The following is a 19079-nucleotide window of genomic DNA, read 5'->3' as shown; positions in this document are numbered from 1 at the left end:
AAATATTTTAGATATTGCAAAAAAAAATGGGTTAAAAAGACATACACAAACATGCATGCACTTGCCCATTGGCAAAGCCTTCTACGTGTTGTCAAGAATGAGCTTCTTAAGTGCTGAAAATGCGATTCCGCAGTCCTATAAACTTTCCCTTTCATTCTTGCAGATACCCTACTATCACAAATCACTCCTGTCACTCTTCTCCACCCACCCCACCCTGCCTGCACTCTTTTCTTTACTTCCCTAACACACTCTCCATTACTTTGCACTGTTGACCCCAGGTACCTGAACTCCTCCACCTTCTCCACCTCTTCTCCCTGCAACCGCACCACTGCACTGCCCTCCCTCTCATTCACACACATGTAATCTGTCTTACTCCTTCTGACTTTCATTCCTCTTCTCTCCATCACGTACCTCCACCTCTCCAGGCTCATTTCATCCTGCTCCCCACTCTCACCACAAATAACAATATAACAATATTATTCGCAAACATCATAGTCCCCGAAGACTCCTGTCTGACCTTGTCCGTCAACCTGTCCATCACCACTGCAAACAGAAAAGGGTTTTGAGCCGATCCTTGATGCAGTCCAACCTCCACCTTGAACCAGTCTGTGTTTCCTACTGCACACTTCACTGCTGTCACACTGTTCTCATATATGTCCTGCACCACTCTCACATACTTCTCTGACACACCTGACTTCCTCATACAGTACCACAATTCCTCTCTCTGCACCCTTTCGTACGCTTTCTCTAAACACTAAGCAGCAGTTGTCATTCAGCAGTTGGCTTTCGACATCGTACAACCTGTCATTCAGCAGAAAAAGGATGTCTACATTGTGCCAAAGGCTAGACCCTCATCATCAAGCCACCAAACTACTCATTCAGGACTATGATAGTAAGATGTGTCACCCAGGAACAGAATAAATTAGCTTAATTTGCAGTGTCTGGATAGTGAGAGGTCGTGAAGCAATTCAAAAATCCCATCATAACAAACAAAAGATTGAATTTCAACCCACCTAATGCCCCTAACTTTGATGGCAACTATAAAAGAGATATTCAATCTCTTAAAAATTAGCTGTGTACAGTAGTAGGTGCACAAACAGTAACAGAAGAAGTTCTTTAAACAGTACTTATCGAGATAGAGGGAAATCTCAATAGCAAACCTCTAGGTTATGTCTCCACCAATGTAGCAGACTTTGACCCAATTACCGCAAATCTCCGGCTCATGGGGCGGCCAGAACTCTTTTCCTCGAGTGATGAACTCTGTCAGTTGTGTCTGTTGTTATGATTAATGATCCCCAGCTACCACGAGCCCTTTGGTTGATCGGGAAATTTATATGGACATTTCCTGGAGCAGATGGACAAATTAAGGTCTGCCGAGGTCAACGTAAAGGGTCAATTATAATCAATTCAATTCAATTTATTTTTTTTTTGCATAGCGCTTTTAACAATTAATATTGTCTCAAAGCATATTTACACAGATAATGTGGTGATAAAAAATGTTCTTTATTAGTGTAAGTTTGTCCCTGATGAGCAAGGCGACTGTGGCAAGGAAAAACTCCCCAAAATGGCATAAGGAATGTAGTGTCTTAAACGTATAGTATCTTAAATGTGTAATATCTAAAAGCCTTAACTCATACAATTCTACAAATGGTGAAAGTCCTGGAAAGGCCAAAGTTAATTACTGAACCATCTGGCCAGATGTTTTCCTTTAAGCCAAATGTATGAAAGGCCCATAGTGCTTATCTTATGAGCCGTGACTGGGAAAATGAAACGGATGGTCGTCCTTAAATCAGTATAAGCCGAAGTATAGAATATGATCCAGGATGCATGTCCTCTTGGGAAAAGACCTCTGACCCGTTCTCACTGTATGTTAAGATGAATGGTCTGGGAAAGTTAGCGCTGGTACATTTGAGATATATTAAATCTGGACAAAGACAGGTTTCTCTTTAAGATAAACATTATTGCACAGTAGGCTCATATACATCTGTTATACATTAAGAGGCGGACCCAGAGAATGATCAGAATATATAATGAGTGTGCAGCCATGGATCGGGAGTCAGACTTTAAATCAGAGCGTGCTGACTCCAGGCTTGACCGGAAGGCCTGTAAAGATGCTATATTTCTGTGCTGAATAAAAATCATTATTTACACGAAATAACTGCGTCTACGGAGATTCCTTCCAACCGACAGCTACACTCCATCAAGACGACGAAATACACAACATTTCCTGGCGTCACGAATCCTGGGCGGTTTGCGGCCTTCTCAGCTTCGCGGATCTGCTCCGACGACGGCTCCCTGATCTGTCCGGCCGGCTGAAACGGTGAGCGTTTGGGGTTCCGTTTATCTGCTGTTGGGTCGCACCGTTAAAGGCCTGTGTGTGTGGGTTATTGGGTTGTTGAGTGTTGTGTTGTGATTGTCGGTTTGGGTGGCTCTCCGTTCTAAATTTTTTGCACTGCTGGGCAGCGCAAAAGGGGGGATTTGACTGTAATAATGCTTTAAGGAAAATTAAACGTTGAATTACAATAGAAAAGAAGTGAAGTAAAAAGTTCAAGAGAAAAAAAAAAAAAAAAGGAACAGGAATAAAGAGAGAAGTGAAGAAAATAAGAGTTGAAGCTAAAGTAAAAAGTAAAAGGTGAATGACTCTGAGAAAGAGTTAAATATGGTAAAAAGTTGAGGAAATAAAGGAAAACAGGAATATAAAGGTTGAAATAAAAAGGGAAAAGTAAGAATAAGGTTTAAAGAGGAAGCCGCAAGATTTGGACAAAAACCCTCAGGGAGGTGACATTTAAGTCAGGCCACAAAACCTGGGCATTCACTAGGTGGATTTCAGGTCAGTTCTGGGAACTGGATGATGCAGAATTAAAATTCAATTGAAGTTCCCACTCTGACTAATTAGCTGACGAGCTAGGTGATGATGCAACTGTCATTTGAATTTCTGCATATCAAAGAGGTAGCATAAATTTAATAAAGGAAGGAAATAAAGAGAAAATAGAATAAAGGTGCGGCAAAATAGCATGCTATAAGTTTGTATGACTGAGTCGACTATAGTGTATGTGGAATTTGTGTGTGTGTGTTGAGGAAAACGTGTGTGCGCTTTGAAAAAAAAATAAATAAATAAATAAATAATAAATAAATAATAATAAGAGAAGATAAGGGGTGTCTCTCCCTTTCTGTGCGCGCGGAACTAAGTGTGTGTTTGTGTTTGCGTGTGTGCGCTCAGCTACGAGTGAAGTCCCTCTTCCTCCGCTGTGGGCGAACCCCCCCCTCTCTTCCTCTGCTTTTTTGTCTCTCTGCGTGTGAGGGTCTGTGCTCCGCTGCGGGCGGGCGGGATCCCCTCCCTTTCTCTCTCTCTCTCTCTCTCTCTCTCTTTCTCTCTCTCTCTCACTCTCTGGAAAATTTGTGTGTGCGTGACTGATTGCAATATGTGCTGAGATGTGTGATATATAGATATGAATAAATACATAATAGAGTTAAGGTGGAAAACAAGGGTTAGTTTCTAGTAACTATAAGGATAATATTTATCTTCTATTAAGAATAAAACAATGAGCCTCATTACATGAGAGGACTGAATCTGTTAAAACTTATGAGCTTCCTTCGGAAGACCTTTTTCTGTTAAATAACAGAAGACAAGATAAAAACAATGAGCCTTTTTGGGAAAATATTTTATGGCTAAATAAACTTTATGAGCCTCTAAAGAGGACCTAAATACGAAGTCAAAGCCCCTTAATACTGAATGAATAAAGATATCCCTACAGTGAGACAAAACACTCCCCTGCCCTGAATGAATAATATAATTCCCAAAAAAAAGGACATATTCAAGTAGAGAAATTAATGAGGGTGGTGAGTGTGTGCGTGTATGAGCAACTATTATAATAAAGTGATTATTGTATATGTATATGTATTGTTTGTGAGTAATACTGATTGATGAAAAGTTGGGGTGATTATTAAAGTAAAATAAATTAAAGTTTAAGCAATAATGATGTTTAGAGGTTAAAAGGAGATAAGCAATCTGTAGAGTATAAAATTCTGAATGCTGATGGACGTTGTGTGTGTGAAGTATGAGCTGTTATCTGTAGAGAACTAAAAAAGGATCTAAGGTCCTGTCTGCCTCTCTTGTTGAATCTTTGGTGTGTGTGCGCGTTGCTGAGACAGTTGCTCAGAACGTCACACGGATTGAAGCACGCTGACGAAACAGCATGGTCAGTGCATGGCTTCTGGTTGATTAAGGCCAGTGCTGTTTTATCAAAAATAAATAAATAAATAAATAAATAAATAAATAAATAAATAAATAAATAAATAAATAAAGTTTTTAAATGCTTGGACTTGTATTTGAACATGTGTGTGCGTATCCAAATATATATTTTTACTGTGCCGTTTGATCTCTCAGCTTGAGAAGTAACGCAGTGAATTACATTTTGTGTGTGACCTTTGTGTTATGCAGTTTAAAGGATACTTGGCAACGGACTGACCAGTCATGGTGTTTAACTAGATAATCATTTGATTTGTACTCGTTCACGGGTTGTTGATGCGCGTTTTACAATTTGTTTGTGGGTTTTTGTTGAAGCTAAATTTAAGTAATCTTTAATTTGGTAGTTGGTATCAATTTATGCGTACAAGAATACAGAAAGTTGTCATAATGTCAAAAATAATTACTCCTGTAGTTGTGGTATGCGAACAAGTTTTTGTGTAGAGAGGTTATAAGCAGGTGGGGACTTCCGGATCGAATATCCTCAGATAACGGTAAAGAATTTGTGGATAAAACAGTCAAATTAATCTTACAAAAGTTGGGAATTAAACAGCGTCTTGGAGCAGTGTACCACCCACAAAGTCAAGGAATGTGTGAAAGAATGAATGGTGTTTTAAAGAATCGCATTGTTAAGATCTGTCAGCATACGGGTTTAAATTGGGTAGCAGCGCTTCCGTTGGCACTGATGGCGTGTCGATCAAGTGAGCTGCGTGATTTGCATATGACACCTCATGAGTTGCTAACGGGAAGACGGATGCCGACTCCTTGTTTGCGTACCAGTGGGAAAGGTCCAAGTCTAGCACTTTTGGAAGACGAAATGCGAACTTATGTAACATATATGGTCAGCTTACATAAAAAGATATCCACATATGTTTTTGACAGGCAGAGGAAAGACGAGGCGCAGCAGAAACTTGATGAGCAAAAGAGCACCACAGTGCAACCCGGAGACAAGGTGTTTGTGAAAGTGTTTAGAAGAAAGTGGTATAACGAACGTCGGGAAGGACCATTTGAAGTGGTCCGCAGTACTGGAACAGCGGTCCAGGTCAAAGGGTCTCCAACGTGGTATCATTTATCACATTGTGTTAAAGCACCAAAAGAGGAGATAACGTGTTCCCAGAGTCAGGATGTTGAAGGTTCAAGAGAATTGGAAGAAGGTATGGGTGAGCATGCAGCAGGAGAAGAGATGCATGACAATAACCAGAGTCAAATCCCAGAAGGGGAGATTGTCCGTGATATGGGCAATGGTGATGATGATGTATATGCTTTTGATGATGCCAGAAATGACAGTACAGTTAACGGACAGGAAAGAACATTTGGGGACATTGATTTCCAGCAGGTTCCCGAATCAGCAGAGCCTGTGGCGGTGGAGAGAAATGCGTCACAGGTTAAGAAGGACTGTAACTCAACTGCAGGAGAATCAAGAGAGACAGCTGACAGAAGGAGTCCGAGGCCGGCTCGGAGAAGGGTTGGACCAAAACGATACGAGAACTAGAGCCCATGTGGCTATAGTTCCTCAGCAGATCGCTACAACACCCTCTCCTCCGAAGGTTGTTATCAGAGCTAAGTTAGGGAAAGCGGTTGTTCTTCCTTGTCAATGTGGAAGATGGAATGTTGGTAGTACTAATCCTCCTAAGTGGAGGAATAATCGTGGTGAAGATGTGTTGTTGACAGGACCCGGATTTGAAAGTGTGCCTCGCGATCAAAGAAAGTATTTTTTGTACAATGACATGAAGTTGGTGAAAATGCAGCGGATTTTGTTCACTAGTTTTGCGTAATGCTACATGGGAAGATGCAGGTGAATATGTGTGCACTTATTTAGAACCAGCATTTAAATTTGTGCCAATTCTTAATTATTGGGAGGATGATTATGTAACGCGTAAAGTGACACTTGTGATAAAAGGTTTGGAACCTAGTGGAAATGTCGCGGATATTACAAAGGTTCAAGATCAATCTAATGCAATGACTACTCCGAGAATGAATAATTCTCAAACGGAGCTTGTTACAGTAGTGCTGGGTACAACTAAGAATGTTGATACATCAACCCAGACTACTACTTTGTCACAGATAAAGCTTGTCACTACAGCTCTGGATACAACTACGAGTGTTATTACATTAACCCAGACTACTCCTACTTCATCTACGATTGTAAAAGAGTATAATGATACAATAGTGCCAATACCTTTGATGCCTGTGAAGTTTGTAGACGTAACACAGGCGCCGGACGTAGTGACCTTAGAATCGACAGAAGTGTTAAATATGACTCAGGAACCCATGTTAAAAACAAAGCCTACAGTAAATGGTAGAGAAGAGACCTTTGAGGCCGGGAAACAGATGTGGGATGAGCATGTTGTAGCCTCAGCTGAGATAACTCAGGAAAATATATCAGATACAATGAGTGACTATTTTAATTCTACTCAAGTTCGTACTTTGCAAAAGAGAGACAGTGACTGGAAAGCATATGGTTTCGATTCATCGGTGTTACAGATTGCTGACCCCTGGGCAAGTAGGAACTTATGGTTCCAGCAGATAACTCATTCTGTTAGATCAGTTAGAAATTTGAATTGTCCATGTGTGGTGAAAGTTTCATCACCAGGCACATGGCCTTCAATTTTAGAAACGGTGCCAGAACCACTAACTATTAGGTGTCAGTCCTTTGCATTATCATGGTTGTTGTTTCAGCAGCAGGCATCGACGGATATAATAATGGCTTTGTCAAGTAGTCTGTTTAGACCTAAATATGATTGTTCATGGTTGGAAGAATTACCTTATGTGAATCTACTGGATCAACATGAAAATATAATAACAGCAGTCCCTGAGCCGATGGAAGTGACACCCGTGAAAGCTGCTGGTTGTTTCTGTTCAAATGAAACGTATACTGGTTCGGGGATGTATATGGGAGTATCTGATTGTGACAGCTATTTGATGAATTTGGGCCAACATGATAATAAAAATATTAGTAAGTTGTATGAAGTAAAGTTTCGTGCGCCACATCAGAAATATAGTAAAACTTTGATGGTAAGGAATCAAGATTTGCCTGGAAATGTGACAATAGGAAATTTTAGAGATATTTGGTGGGTTTGTGGTGATAAGGCATATATATTTCTGCCTTATGGATGGATAGGATGCTGTTACATGGCAAAACTGAAGCTCCCATATGAGGTTTTTACAGTACAGAAGGGAGACGGTCCTGATACAAATCAGTCAAATGTTGTTTCTGCTAATAGGAGGAAAAGAGCATTGGCACAGTTCCATAATTTGGAGTCATACCATTGGAGAATAAGCCTAGGAGAAAAGTGGGGTATAGGACTATTCCCATGGTATGGTGTGACATTTTTAGCTGATCATATTGATAACATCACTTATACATTATAGGGTTTCGCCAATGAGACAATAAGGGGATTTGATTTTCTGTCTAATATTTAAAGAAGTCACAGATTGACCCTGCTAAAGCATGACATGGCGTTAGATTATATATTGGCCAAGCAAGGTGGCCTATGTGTGGCTTTGAACTTAACTGGTGACGCATGTTACACCTTGATCCCCGATTCTTCTGATAATATGACTAGTGTTATAGAGGCATTGCGAAACATACGAGACGCCTTCGGTCCAGCTGAAGGAGCCGGAGGGTCTGCTAATTCTTGGCTGCAAGACAAATTAGGTTCGTTGGGTGCAGTCCTAGTACAGATTTTTATGGCAGTTGTCGTATCGTTGTGTGTGATGTTTTGCTTTTGCACGCTGTTGCTGACCTTTGCGAAAGCAATGATATTGCGATGGGTTGGAGTTGTGATGCCTGGGGACGGTACCCAGATGGCGCTGCTGCGAACAACAGATGAGGATGGAATGGAATTAGATGGTGAACTGATGGAGAAGTATCCGTTTTGATATTAGTTCTTATTGTGATTCTTCATGTTATTTGGCTATAGGCTTACTTTTTAATAGTTTCCCCCTGTACTGTGTTCGGGTGAAAGGGGGGGAATGGAATGTGATATGATTCATTTGTTGCCTGAGAAGACGATACTGGTTGGGTTTTTTTTCTTTTCTTCTCTCCAAGGAAACAATATTGGGGGAGATTTGAAGGCTCGGAACAAGGAATGCTGTGATTCTACACATCGGCGACCCCATACTGAGAATCAACGCAGCCGCAGATGGACATTTTCCCCATACACACATATATATGTTTATTATAGGATTTTATGTGTTACAGTATATCCAGTGACATTGATAGAAAATGTTTATACTAGTAGTAATCATAGTAAGTCATGATAGTTTTTAAGTTTCTTCTGATACATAACCAATGCATATGTATTACTTCTTGTTAAAATCTTGATTGGGCTGGAGTACAATTTGTGGCCACCTGGGGCAGAGGGGCCGTGAGAGCGGTTTTCCTGTCTTGATTGTTTGAAGGATATCTAAGGAGAAACGGCTGCCTGACAGGTTTTTTCTCTCTCACACTCCATAAATTCATTATATTGTTAAGGTTCTGTGACAGAATGTATTATTACTATTTCTGTAACCAATGATGAATATGTATGCTATATTTTTTCGTTTGTCGTGGGATTATTGATCCCCCGAAGGGGGGAAATATGTAGTGTCTTAAACGTATAGTATCTTAAATGTGTAATATCTAAAAGCCTTAACTCATACAATTCTACAAATAGTGAAAGTCCTGGAAAGGCCAAAGTTAATTACTGAACCATCTGGCCAGATGTTTTCCTTTAAGCCAAATGTATGAAAGGCCCATAGTGCTTATCTTATGAGCCGTGACTGGGAAAATGAAACGGATGGTCGTCCTTAAATCAGTATAAGCCGAAGTATAGAATATGATCCATGATGCATGTCCTCTTGGGAAAAGACCTCTGACCCGTTCTCACTGTATGTTAAGATGAATGGTCTGGGAAAGTTAGCGCTGGTACATTTGAGATATATTAAATCTGGACAAAGACAGGTTTCTCTTTAAGATAAACATTATTGCACAGTAGGCTCATATACATCTGTTATACATTAAGAGGCGGACCCAGAGAATGATCAGAATATATAATGAGTGTGCAGCCATGGATCGGGAGTCAGACTTTGAATCAGAGCGTGCTGACTCCAGGCTTGACCGGAAGGCCTGTAAAGATGCTATATTTCTGTGCTGAATAAAAATCATTATTTACACGAAATAACTGCGTCTACGGAGATTCCTTCCAACCGACAGCTACACTCCATCAAGACGACAAAATACACAACAGGAAGAAACCTTGAGAGAAACCAGACTCAAGAGGGAAACCATCCTCATCTGGGTTGCATCGAATGTCGATTTATTGCAGATATACAATGTTGCAGGGTACAGTGATGGTGATCAAAAGCAAACTTTATTCCTGAGTCAATATTGCAGACTGTTGACATTAACTAAAGTCCAAATCCATCCTCAAAGCTTGCATTCTTACTCCGGAATTTCACCCAAGGCGTTGATGAAAAACTGTCCCCAGCTGCACAGAGTGGCCTCCAAATGAAGAGAACACTATCCAGAGGCAAGCCTGGACGAAGTGGGAAGATCAGCGGGAGGAAAAGGGGCAGGAACAGTGGTCACTGGAACCTCTGGAGCATGTTTAACTCGACTGAGAAAGAGAGAGAGAGAGAGAGAGAGAGAGAGAGAGAGAGAGAGAGAGAGAGAGAGAGAGAGAGAGAGAGAGAGAGAGAGAAAGAAGAAGGGTGACAGGAAGAGAAGGATATAGATTAGTATGTGTCCTTAATGTTGTATGAAAGTTAATGTCACTGTGCAGTTTGGACTCCGGCAAGGCTCACTATGGCAGCATAGCTAAAAGGGAGAACCAGAAGGTAACACAGACATGAGGGATCTCTGGGATAAGAGATGACCCACCACACATTTACATTTACATTTACATTTGCGCCATCAAGAGCCTTGAAGTGTACTTACCTCTCATTCTGAGAGAAGGAGGTACCAGTCGAGCAGTGCTGGAGGATCTCAGACAGCGTGGTGCAGTGCAAGATGTGATGAGGTCACTGAGGTAAGAAGGTGCTGGTCCATTTTTGGCCTTGTAGGCAAGCATCAGTGTTTTGAATCTGATACATGCAGCTACTGGAAGCCAGTGAAGGGAGCGCAGCAGTGGGGTGGTGTGGGAAAACTTGGGCTGATTAAACACAAGTCGTGCAGCTGCATTTTGGATCATTTGCAGTGGACGAATAACGTTCAGGGGAAGACCTGCCAGCAGAGAGTTGCAGTAGTCAAGTCTTGAAATGACAAGAGACTGAACAAGCACCTGGGCAGCCTGTATGGACAGAAATTGTCGAATCCTTTGGATGTTATAGAGAAGAAATCGACAAGAACGAGCAACATTAGCGACATGTGGGAAAAAAGACAGTTCATTGTCCATAGTTACCCCAAGGTTACAAGCAGTGGCTGAAGGGGAGAGCAGAGAGTCATGAAGTGTTATTTGGAGATCTTGACCTGGAGAAGAATCACCTGGGATGATCAGCAGTTCTGTTTTGCTGGGGTTGAGTTTTAGTTGGTGAGCACTCATCCATAAAGATATGTCTGACAAGCATGCTGAGATCCGAGCGGAAGCTGTGGTATCTGATGGAGGGAAAGAAAAGATGAGTTGAGTGTCATCTGCATAGCAGTGATTAGAAAACCCATGTGAGGATATGACTTCACCAATGGAGTGGGTATAGAGGGAGAAAAGGAGGGGACCAAGTACAGAGCCTTGTGGGACACCAGTGGTGAGTCTGCATGGGGCAGATGTGGATCCCCTCCATGTTACCTGGTATAAGCGACCTTCCAGGTTGGAAGCAAAACTTCTGACAGCCACGGTGTTGGACAAGAAGACTTCTTGGGTCTTGTAGTCAAGGGGCAAAGGAGGTCCATGGTTGAGGAAAGGGATGAGAGGAAGGAGTCCGTAGCAAAGTCTAAGGGTAGAGAGGAAAAGGAGTCAGGGTCAGGAAGAGATGAAAGAGTACAGGACGTTACAGTGGAGGGAGAGATAGAGTGAAGGTAAGGACGGATAAGAGAGACATGTAAATTATTTTTAGGTTGAATAGGAAGAGTGATTAAAAAGGAAACCAAGTGATGATCAGAGATTGGAAGTGGAGTGGCAGTCATGTCTGTAGCTGGAGTAGGGCGGGTGAAAACCAGGTCCAGGACATTTCCTCCCTTGTGTGTTGGAGGGCAGCTGTTAAATGTCAATGAGAAGGTACTCAGAAAAGGCAAGAGGCAAGATGACTGAAGTTTGTCGGATGGGAGGTTGAAGTCACCAAGAACTGTCAGAGGGGTGCTGTCAGAGGGGAAAGTACTGAGGAGCGTGCCCATCTCTTCTAGGAAGTCTCCAAGGGGACCAGGATGGCGGTAGATGACAATGATGAAAAGGTTGATTGGAGAGGTAACTGAAACTGCATGAAATTCAAAAGAAAACATGGTTAAATGAGACAAAGGGAGAGGTGTGAAACACCATCGCCGTGATAAAAGTACACCTGTACCACCACCTCTACCAGTTTCTCTTGGTGAGTGAGAGAAAGCATAGGCAGAAGACAGAGCAGCTGGTGTAGCAGTGTTCTGTGGGGATATCCAGTTCTCAGTAAGTGCCAGAAAGTCAAAGTTGTAGTGGGAAGCCAAGCCTGTGATAAAGTCAGCTTTCCTTACAGCAGACTGACAATTCCAGAGCCCACCTACCACCGCTGTTTGAGATTGAGACAACAGGGAAGGGTAGATGAGGTTACTTGGCGATGTGACATCTGTTCTGTGGATGGGAACGTCTGTGTCTGTAAGAGATGACTACAGAGATGGGTTTGAGGCACATGACTGATCTCCCAGTTTAAGATCAAATGTGTTTTAAAAAAAAAGAAAGAAAAAGTACAAATAAGACTTTCTAAAACACACTAAGAGTTACTGGCTTTAAGGGGGCTACCTACTTGTGGGGGCTACCTACAACCGCGAGCACCTTCAATATAAGTGAGTAAGCCCTGCCCACAATTCACACCTCAAGTGAGACTGAAACTACCCTTGATTAATCACCTGACCAAACTAATAAGCACAGACCAACACTCTAGAATCAACTGAGTTAAATAGATATACAAAATTAGAATCCTACCTTACCAGAAGAGAGTAGATTCGAGATAGAGCTAAAGCACACCACCGTCAACAAACTGAGTGAATGTGAGAGAGTAAGGGGACGACAAATATTCCAGTTCACAAAACACTCTATATCCATGATTCCTCCAGATCTGCTCCTTTACCTAAGAAAAATCTACTGATAAAAGACTTGACTAAATAAGTACATTTTCAACCTTGACTTGAACACCAAGACTGTGTCTGAGTCCCAAACACTGATTGGAAGGCTGTTCCATAACTGTGGGGTTTTATAGGAGAAAGATCTGTCCCCTGCTGTAGTCTTCATTATTTGTGGTACCAACAAACATCCTGTACCTTTTAAACGAAGTAGGCATGGAGGATTATATTGGTACAGAAGTTCACTCAGATACTGTATTTTATAATCAATGTGAAATTAAATTGGGAGCCAGTGTAGACTGATTAAAACAGGGGTGATGTGATTATACACACGACCTGTTACCCGTCTCATTAATCTACCATAGATAACTGATGGACAACGCCAAGATCAAACAGACAGACTTTTAACTAGGATTTAGGGGCAAATATGCCATGCATATATGATAGCGGCAGTGTAGGAAAGAAGTCCCATTCAGTTGTATTTCCATGCTTTACCACTAGAGGCAGAAAGCAGGGGGCATTCGGCATCACGCAACCTACCGAACAGCAGCTAGCAACTGACAGCAAGAATCACACACGATCAATTCTAAACCCAGTAAAGTTTGAGTGTTCTGAATCCTGTGCCTTGTTTTTCCTGACACGCTGGGGTGTGTACAATCTCCTGATCAGTGCACACCAGATAGTGAAACTCCCTTATAATTGGTCCTTCGAGCTAGATAGGAAACCTTCCTAACTCCTACCCATCACCTCCTCATTACCTCTGTTCCCTTCATCTACATGCATTAGATGAATTAATTAGATACATTAAAGTCTGCCCCAATCACCAATCGTTCATTCCTAGATACACCATCCACCACTTCATTTAACTCACTCCAGATATTTTCCTTCTCCTCCATCTCACAACCCACTTGTGGAGCATAAGCACTGATGACATTTATCATCACCTCTTCAACTTCCAGCTTCACGCTCATCAGAAACCCGGGCCGAGGCCACCATTAAAGGCAATAAGTAAACGAAAAGGTGACTTGACAAATCATATTGGATTCAAATATGATTTTTTTTTCCTTCATAAAAATATGATAGTTATTCCTAAAAAAATTTATATCAGGATCCTTTGGTTTCACGGCGCGGACTTCTGGTTTCAAAACAGGCTCCTGCTCCTGCATGTGTTCCTGACCCCTGGTCTGCTCTGCCTCCCTAGTTACCCGGTTTGGACTCTGGACTGTTTTTTGGGTCGTGTTTCTGCCCCGCCTATATTGTTCTTTTTGCTGGTTTATGGATTTTTTGGACTGTTTTGGATTTTGTTTTTGTTTTCCCTGCATCACCCTGTTTGCCTGTGATTAGACCCTGGATTGTTTTTGGAATTTTGTGTTTGCCTTATATTAAAGCCTGTATTTTCCTTACTCCCTGTCGCATCCTGCATTTGGGTCCTTAATCACCAAGTCACCCAAGCTCACTGACAGAATAATCTGGCCTTGAATTGTGTCCCATGACTCTCTGACAGTGCAATATGTAAATGAACATGTGACAGGACAAATAATGTTTTAACAAATATGTTACTTTAAAAAAATAATAGGTATTATTGAAATGTATGTTTATATGTATATGCATAATTTCATAATAAATTGTTAACGCATGTAATAAATCAACGAAAATAAAATATGACAAAAATATGACTTTTTCATAAAAATCTTTTTTTAAAATATACATTTTCACATTTATAATAATAATTTCATGAAATGCCGTTAGAAACTGTAAAATAAATTGAACGAAAATAGTTTAGAATCTAATCATAGTCATAATTAATTAAAATCCGTTAAAAAGTGCGTTACGGGAACGAAAAGGGACACGACAAATCATATTTTGACAAAAACTATTACTTTTTTATACAAATTAAATTTGTGTAAAAACAGACTTTCTTATATATAAGCATAATTTGATTGACGCAAGTCCCGAAAATCTGTGAATTTTGGAGTCACCCCCGCAGCCTATATGGTACCTTAGTAAATTCATCTAGACATTGTCACTTTAATACAATAATGTGTTTTGAAATGTGTTCATTAAATATTGTATAAAATTTGTTAAAGCAAACAGTTTATAATGTTATTCCTAACGTTCCTGAAGATTCGGTCCTGCTGCGGATTTCTACAGTATTCTAAATTGTGAAAAATCGTATCACAGCTGGTGTTTGGCAAAGTTTTATATGTGCTAAAAAGAATGAGCTTCTTAGGCGCTAAAAATGCGAATATGCAAGTTGTTTTTTGTAGGTGGAACACTAACTAGTGGTCGAACTAACACCTGTTTGCACATTCAGCATGCACTTGACCACGATTCATCTACATGTTTATGATGAAAGATGTCATAAATCATTGTCTGACAAAAATACAACATCTTAATCCGAAAAATATTATAATTATGAAAATATTAAATATCAAATCATGTTTTAAGAAAAAAATACAAAATTCTTTTTATAAATATAATGATTTATATTAAGATATGATTAAAAAATATTTATAATCATAATTTCAGGTAAAACAGTTAAATAGTGCAAAAAGTACACGAAAAACGGTTCATGTCAAGTCATGTTTTGACAAAAAAAAGCCTTTTATTGTAGAAATCAATTATAAAATATGAATTTTCTTATTCATAATATTTATTTTTGAAAAAAACGTTAATAAGTGCAACACATAAGCGAAAAATTTAAAAGGTCACCGTCATAATAATATGATTGTTATTGTTAAAATATAAATTTTCATATTCATGAGACGAATTCCATGAAAGAATGTTAAAAAGTGCTAAGAGTGAATGAAAAATATATGACACATTTGTTTTTGAAAATATGATAGTTATTTATAAAATATGAATATTCATAATAATAAGCATAAGTTCATGAAACATTTTTAAATTGGACAATAAGTGAATAAGAAACAAAAAGTTACGTTACATGTTTTGACAAAAAATATGCTTTTTATTCATAAAAATATAACTGTAAAAAAATAAATCATGTTTTGACAAAAATCTGTTAATTATTATAATACGAATTTTTATATTAATAATTATAATGTCATAATAAACCATTATTAAGTGTAATACTTAAACGAAAAACTAAAACGGTGACATGACAGCACATTTTCACACAAAAAAATATATATAGGCTCATTATTGCTAAAATATGAATTTTCTTATTCATAAGACTAATTTCATGACAAAGCATTTTTTGATAAAATACAGAAATTTTCATAATAATATGAACGTTATTGTTAAAATATAAATGTTTATATTCATAAGACTAATTTCATGAATGTTAAAAAGTGCAATGAGTAAACGAAAAAGATATGACTAATTTAATTTGGCGAAACTTTTTCATAATAATGAGTTGTTTATTAAATATGAATATTCATATTTATTAGCATAAGCAAAATTTCATGAAAAAACTTTATAATATATAATATATAATATAATATAAGTGAATGAGAAACAAAAAAAAGGAACATGTTTTGACAAAAATTTGCCTTTGTTCAAAAGAACAATGCATAAACTCAGGAAAAACTGTTAAAAAGTCTACAAATACAACGAAAAAGCTGACAATTCAAATCATGTTTTGACAGAAAACTACTGTTTTCATTAAAATATGATAATTATTATTAAAATACGAATTTTCTATTTCATAATCATTATGTAAGGAAAAAAACGTTAAAAGGTGAAATAAGTAAACGCACAACGAAAATGATGCCATGACAAAGCATGTTGTTTTGAAAATATACTTTTTTTTTTTATATTTATAAGCATAATTTTAGAAGAAACTGTTAAAAATGGTAAAAAGTAAACAAAAAATATCATTACATGACAAATCATATAATAATAATATTTTACATAATATTAAAAAGTGAATTTTCTTATTTATATGCATAATTCGATGAAAAAGCATTAAAACGACAAGTTTTATAATCATAATGTAATGCAATATGCAACACGGAACTAAAAAGTTTACATGATATGTAAAAGTGATTTAAAAATTTCATATTCATAGGCATAATTTCTTAAAACTGTTAAAAATGCAACAAGTCAACAGAAAAAATTACCGAAAAAAAAATTATGTTTTGACAAAAAATTTCTTTTGGAAAAAAAAAAGGTTATTATGAATATAAAGGGTAGTATTAATCATTCATAACATAGTTTCTTGAGAAACTGTGAAAAATTCACGAAAATTGTTTAAAAAGTAATAATTTAACAGCTCATGTTATATAAATGTTCATATTCATAATCATAATTTTATGACAAACAGTTAAAACTGCAAAAAGTGAACGGAAATGGTTTAGAAAGTCATTAATCATCAAAAATGTATCAACAGTTTATAGCACTGAGAGCTCTCTCGACCAACGGTACTTTTCATAAGCACAGACTAATGCATAACCCATACCAGTCTATGCTCACACTTCCTGCTGCTCTCTTAGCAGCAAACATAGACAAATGCAATGCTTATTACTAGCTACTTTTATGTACTTTTTACATACCTCAAAACCCACTTAACAGTACAGTAGTCCAGTGCATGCATTCATTCCCTCACAATGTTCTTTAAATTAGAGGGGTCTCGACAAAGGGTGCAATTGGGTCTCGGACACCCATGGAGGGCGCCGTCACACTCCTGAATCCCGCCAAGGGTGTCACGGCACTCCTGGGTCCTGTCAAGGGCACAGCCATACCCCAGAGTCTGTATCAAACCTCCGCCGAGGACATCGCTCAGCCTCTGATCTCCGCAGAGGGCTTCGCTCCGCCTCAGATCTTTGCAGAGGGCGTCGCTCCGTCTCAGACCTTGCCTGACCTACCGTGATCTACCGGACCCCTGACCGCCAGCATTCCCCACTGGTTATTGCTCCTAGTTCCAACTATATGGATTATACTCGTTTTACGGCTCCTACCCGCTTTACGGATTATCCCTGCAATATGGTTCCTACTCGCTTTACTGATTATCCCCGCAATAAGGATCCCACCTGCTTTACGGATTATCTCCGCATTACGAATTATACTCTCTTTACAGATCCTCTCCGCATTACGGATTATACCCGCATTACGATTCGTTTTTCCAGACTCGTGTTTATGTTCTTACCTTAATAAAGACTATGATTGAGTTACTCCCGCTTCCTATGGGTGGTCACTACCCTGACACTATCTTACATGTGCCAGTCCATTTCACCCTGCGCAGCTGTTCCTGCCCTCAACGCATTTCTCTTTCTTTTTGAAAAAGTACTTCCTCGCATCCCCATGTGTGTGTTGTCTGCAAATGGTTGTAGCTACACTTTACCAGTACTCCCTGTTGTGATTTGGTCAGTTGTTCTGTTTGTTTACACTACCTTTTAAATTAGTGCCTAAGGGGGGAATGTATAATTTATAACATAGATTTGGTAAGGGGGTGTGACGTCGGCATCACGTCGCGTTCACAAAAACAGGCAAGCGCTCCGAACGCGACAGCCAGGCAGGTGCTGAATGGACAGCGCCATATCAGCACCCGTGTTGTGGAAAGCTGCAGCGCACATGCCAGCGGGGCGGAGCGGCATAACAAAGCACGGCTGGAAGCTCATAAGAATAACGCCAACTCTCCAAGCTCATCAAGGAGACTGGGGAATATAAAAGGAGCCACGAAGGAGCACGGAGAGAGAAAGAGAGAGGATTTCCAGACATTCGGTGCGTGTGTGTGTGTGTAATAATTTAATACATAATACTTTAAAGTTTAAACTTTATTCTCATATAGGAATACAGAATGCACACTAACTTTAGGAGCAATAAAAGATTGGTGGGATTTTTATTGACCAGCACATAATAGCTGAGTGAAATGTTCTGGGTCAGATTGACCTTGAGAAAAGAGGTAATACTTAGGAAACCCCAGGCCTGATCAGCAAAATCTTTACAGGCTTGCCCAGTAAGATCCTTACAAATACAGTAGGTGAGGTGGGTCTGAAATCAACACAGTCATTATCAATATCTGGAAATGGGTTCGCATCAGGGAGGTATCTGTTTGTTTGGGTAGAAGCACCAAAGACTTGGGGGACACAATCCAGCCAGTAGGATGACCACAGTCTTGGGTAAGGTGGAGCTGAAGGAGACAGCAAAGTGTCAATAAAAAAGCTAATTCAGCAGCCATGTTTTTGCAAAAATTGTCGATATCATCTCTTAAGAGAGGTCATGGTGTCTACCCAGTCAACATTTTGATGGGCTGTCACTTGGGCCCTGCATGGGCAACCCAAATGGGGCCCGGAGAAATTTGTCCATCGGCTCCACATGGGCCCCATGTGTGTTAGCCCAGAGGGGCCACTGACTTCTCTGTCTCTTGCATTTGTGAACCATTTACCAAGCGCTGTCTCCAGCTCTTTCTTACTGACAGTTTTCAGCAAAGGGTTCTGCTTCAGGCTACCTGTAAAGCACAAAAATTCATATAAAGTAGCGCATGCTACTGCATCACCCAGGGCAAACCCATTATTTGTATGTATAAAGCATGCAAGTTACATGGGCATAAGACTATCAGAACTAAAAAATAAATAAATAAATAAATAAATAAATAAATAAATAAATAAATAAATAAATAAATAAATAAAAAATCACAAGGTTGTAAAC

This window comes from Silurus aristotelis, assembly GCF_946808225.1.
Source record: "Silurus aristotelis genome assembly, chromosome: 20".
In the NCBI taxonomy this organism is placed as follows: domain Eukaryota; kingdom Metazoa; phylum Chordata; class Actinopteri; order Siluriformes; family Siluridae; genus Silurus; species Silurus aristotelis.
The sequence above is the reverse complement of the archived record's forward strand: the minus strand, read 5'-3'. Positions refer to the sequence as shown.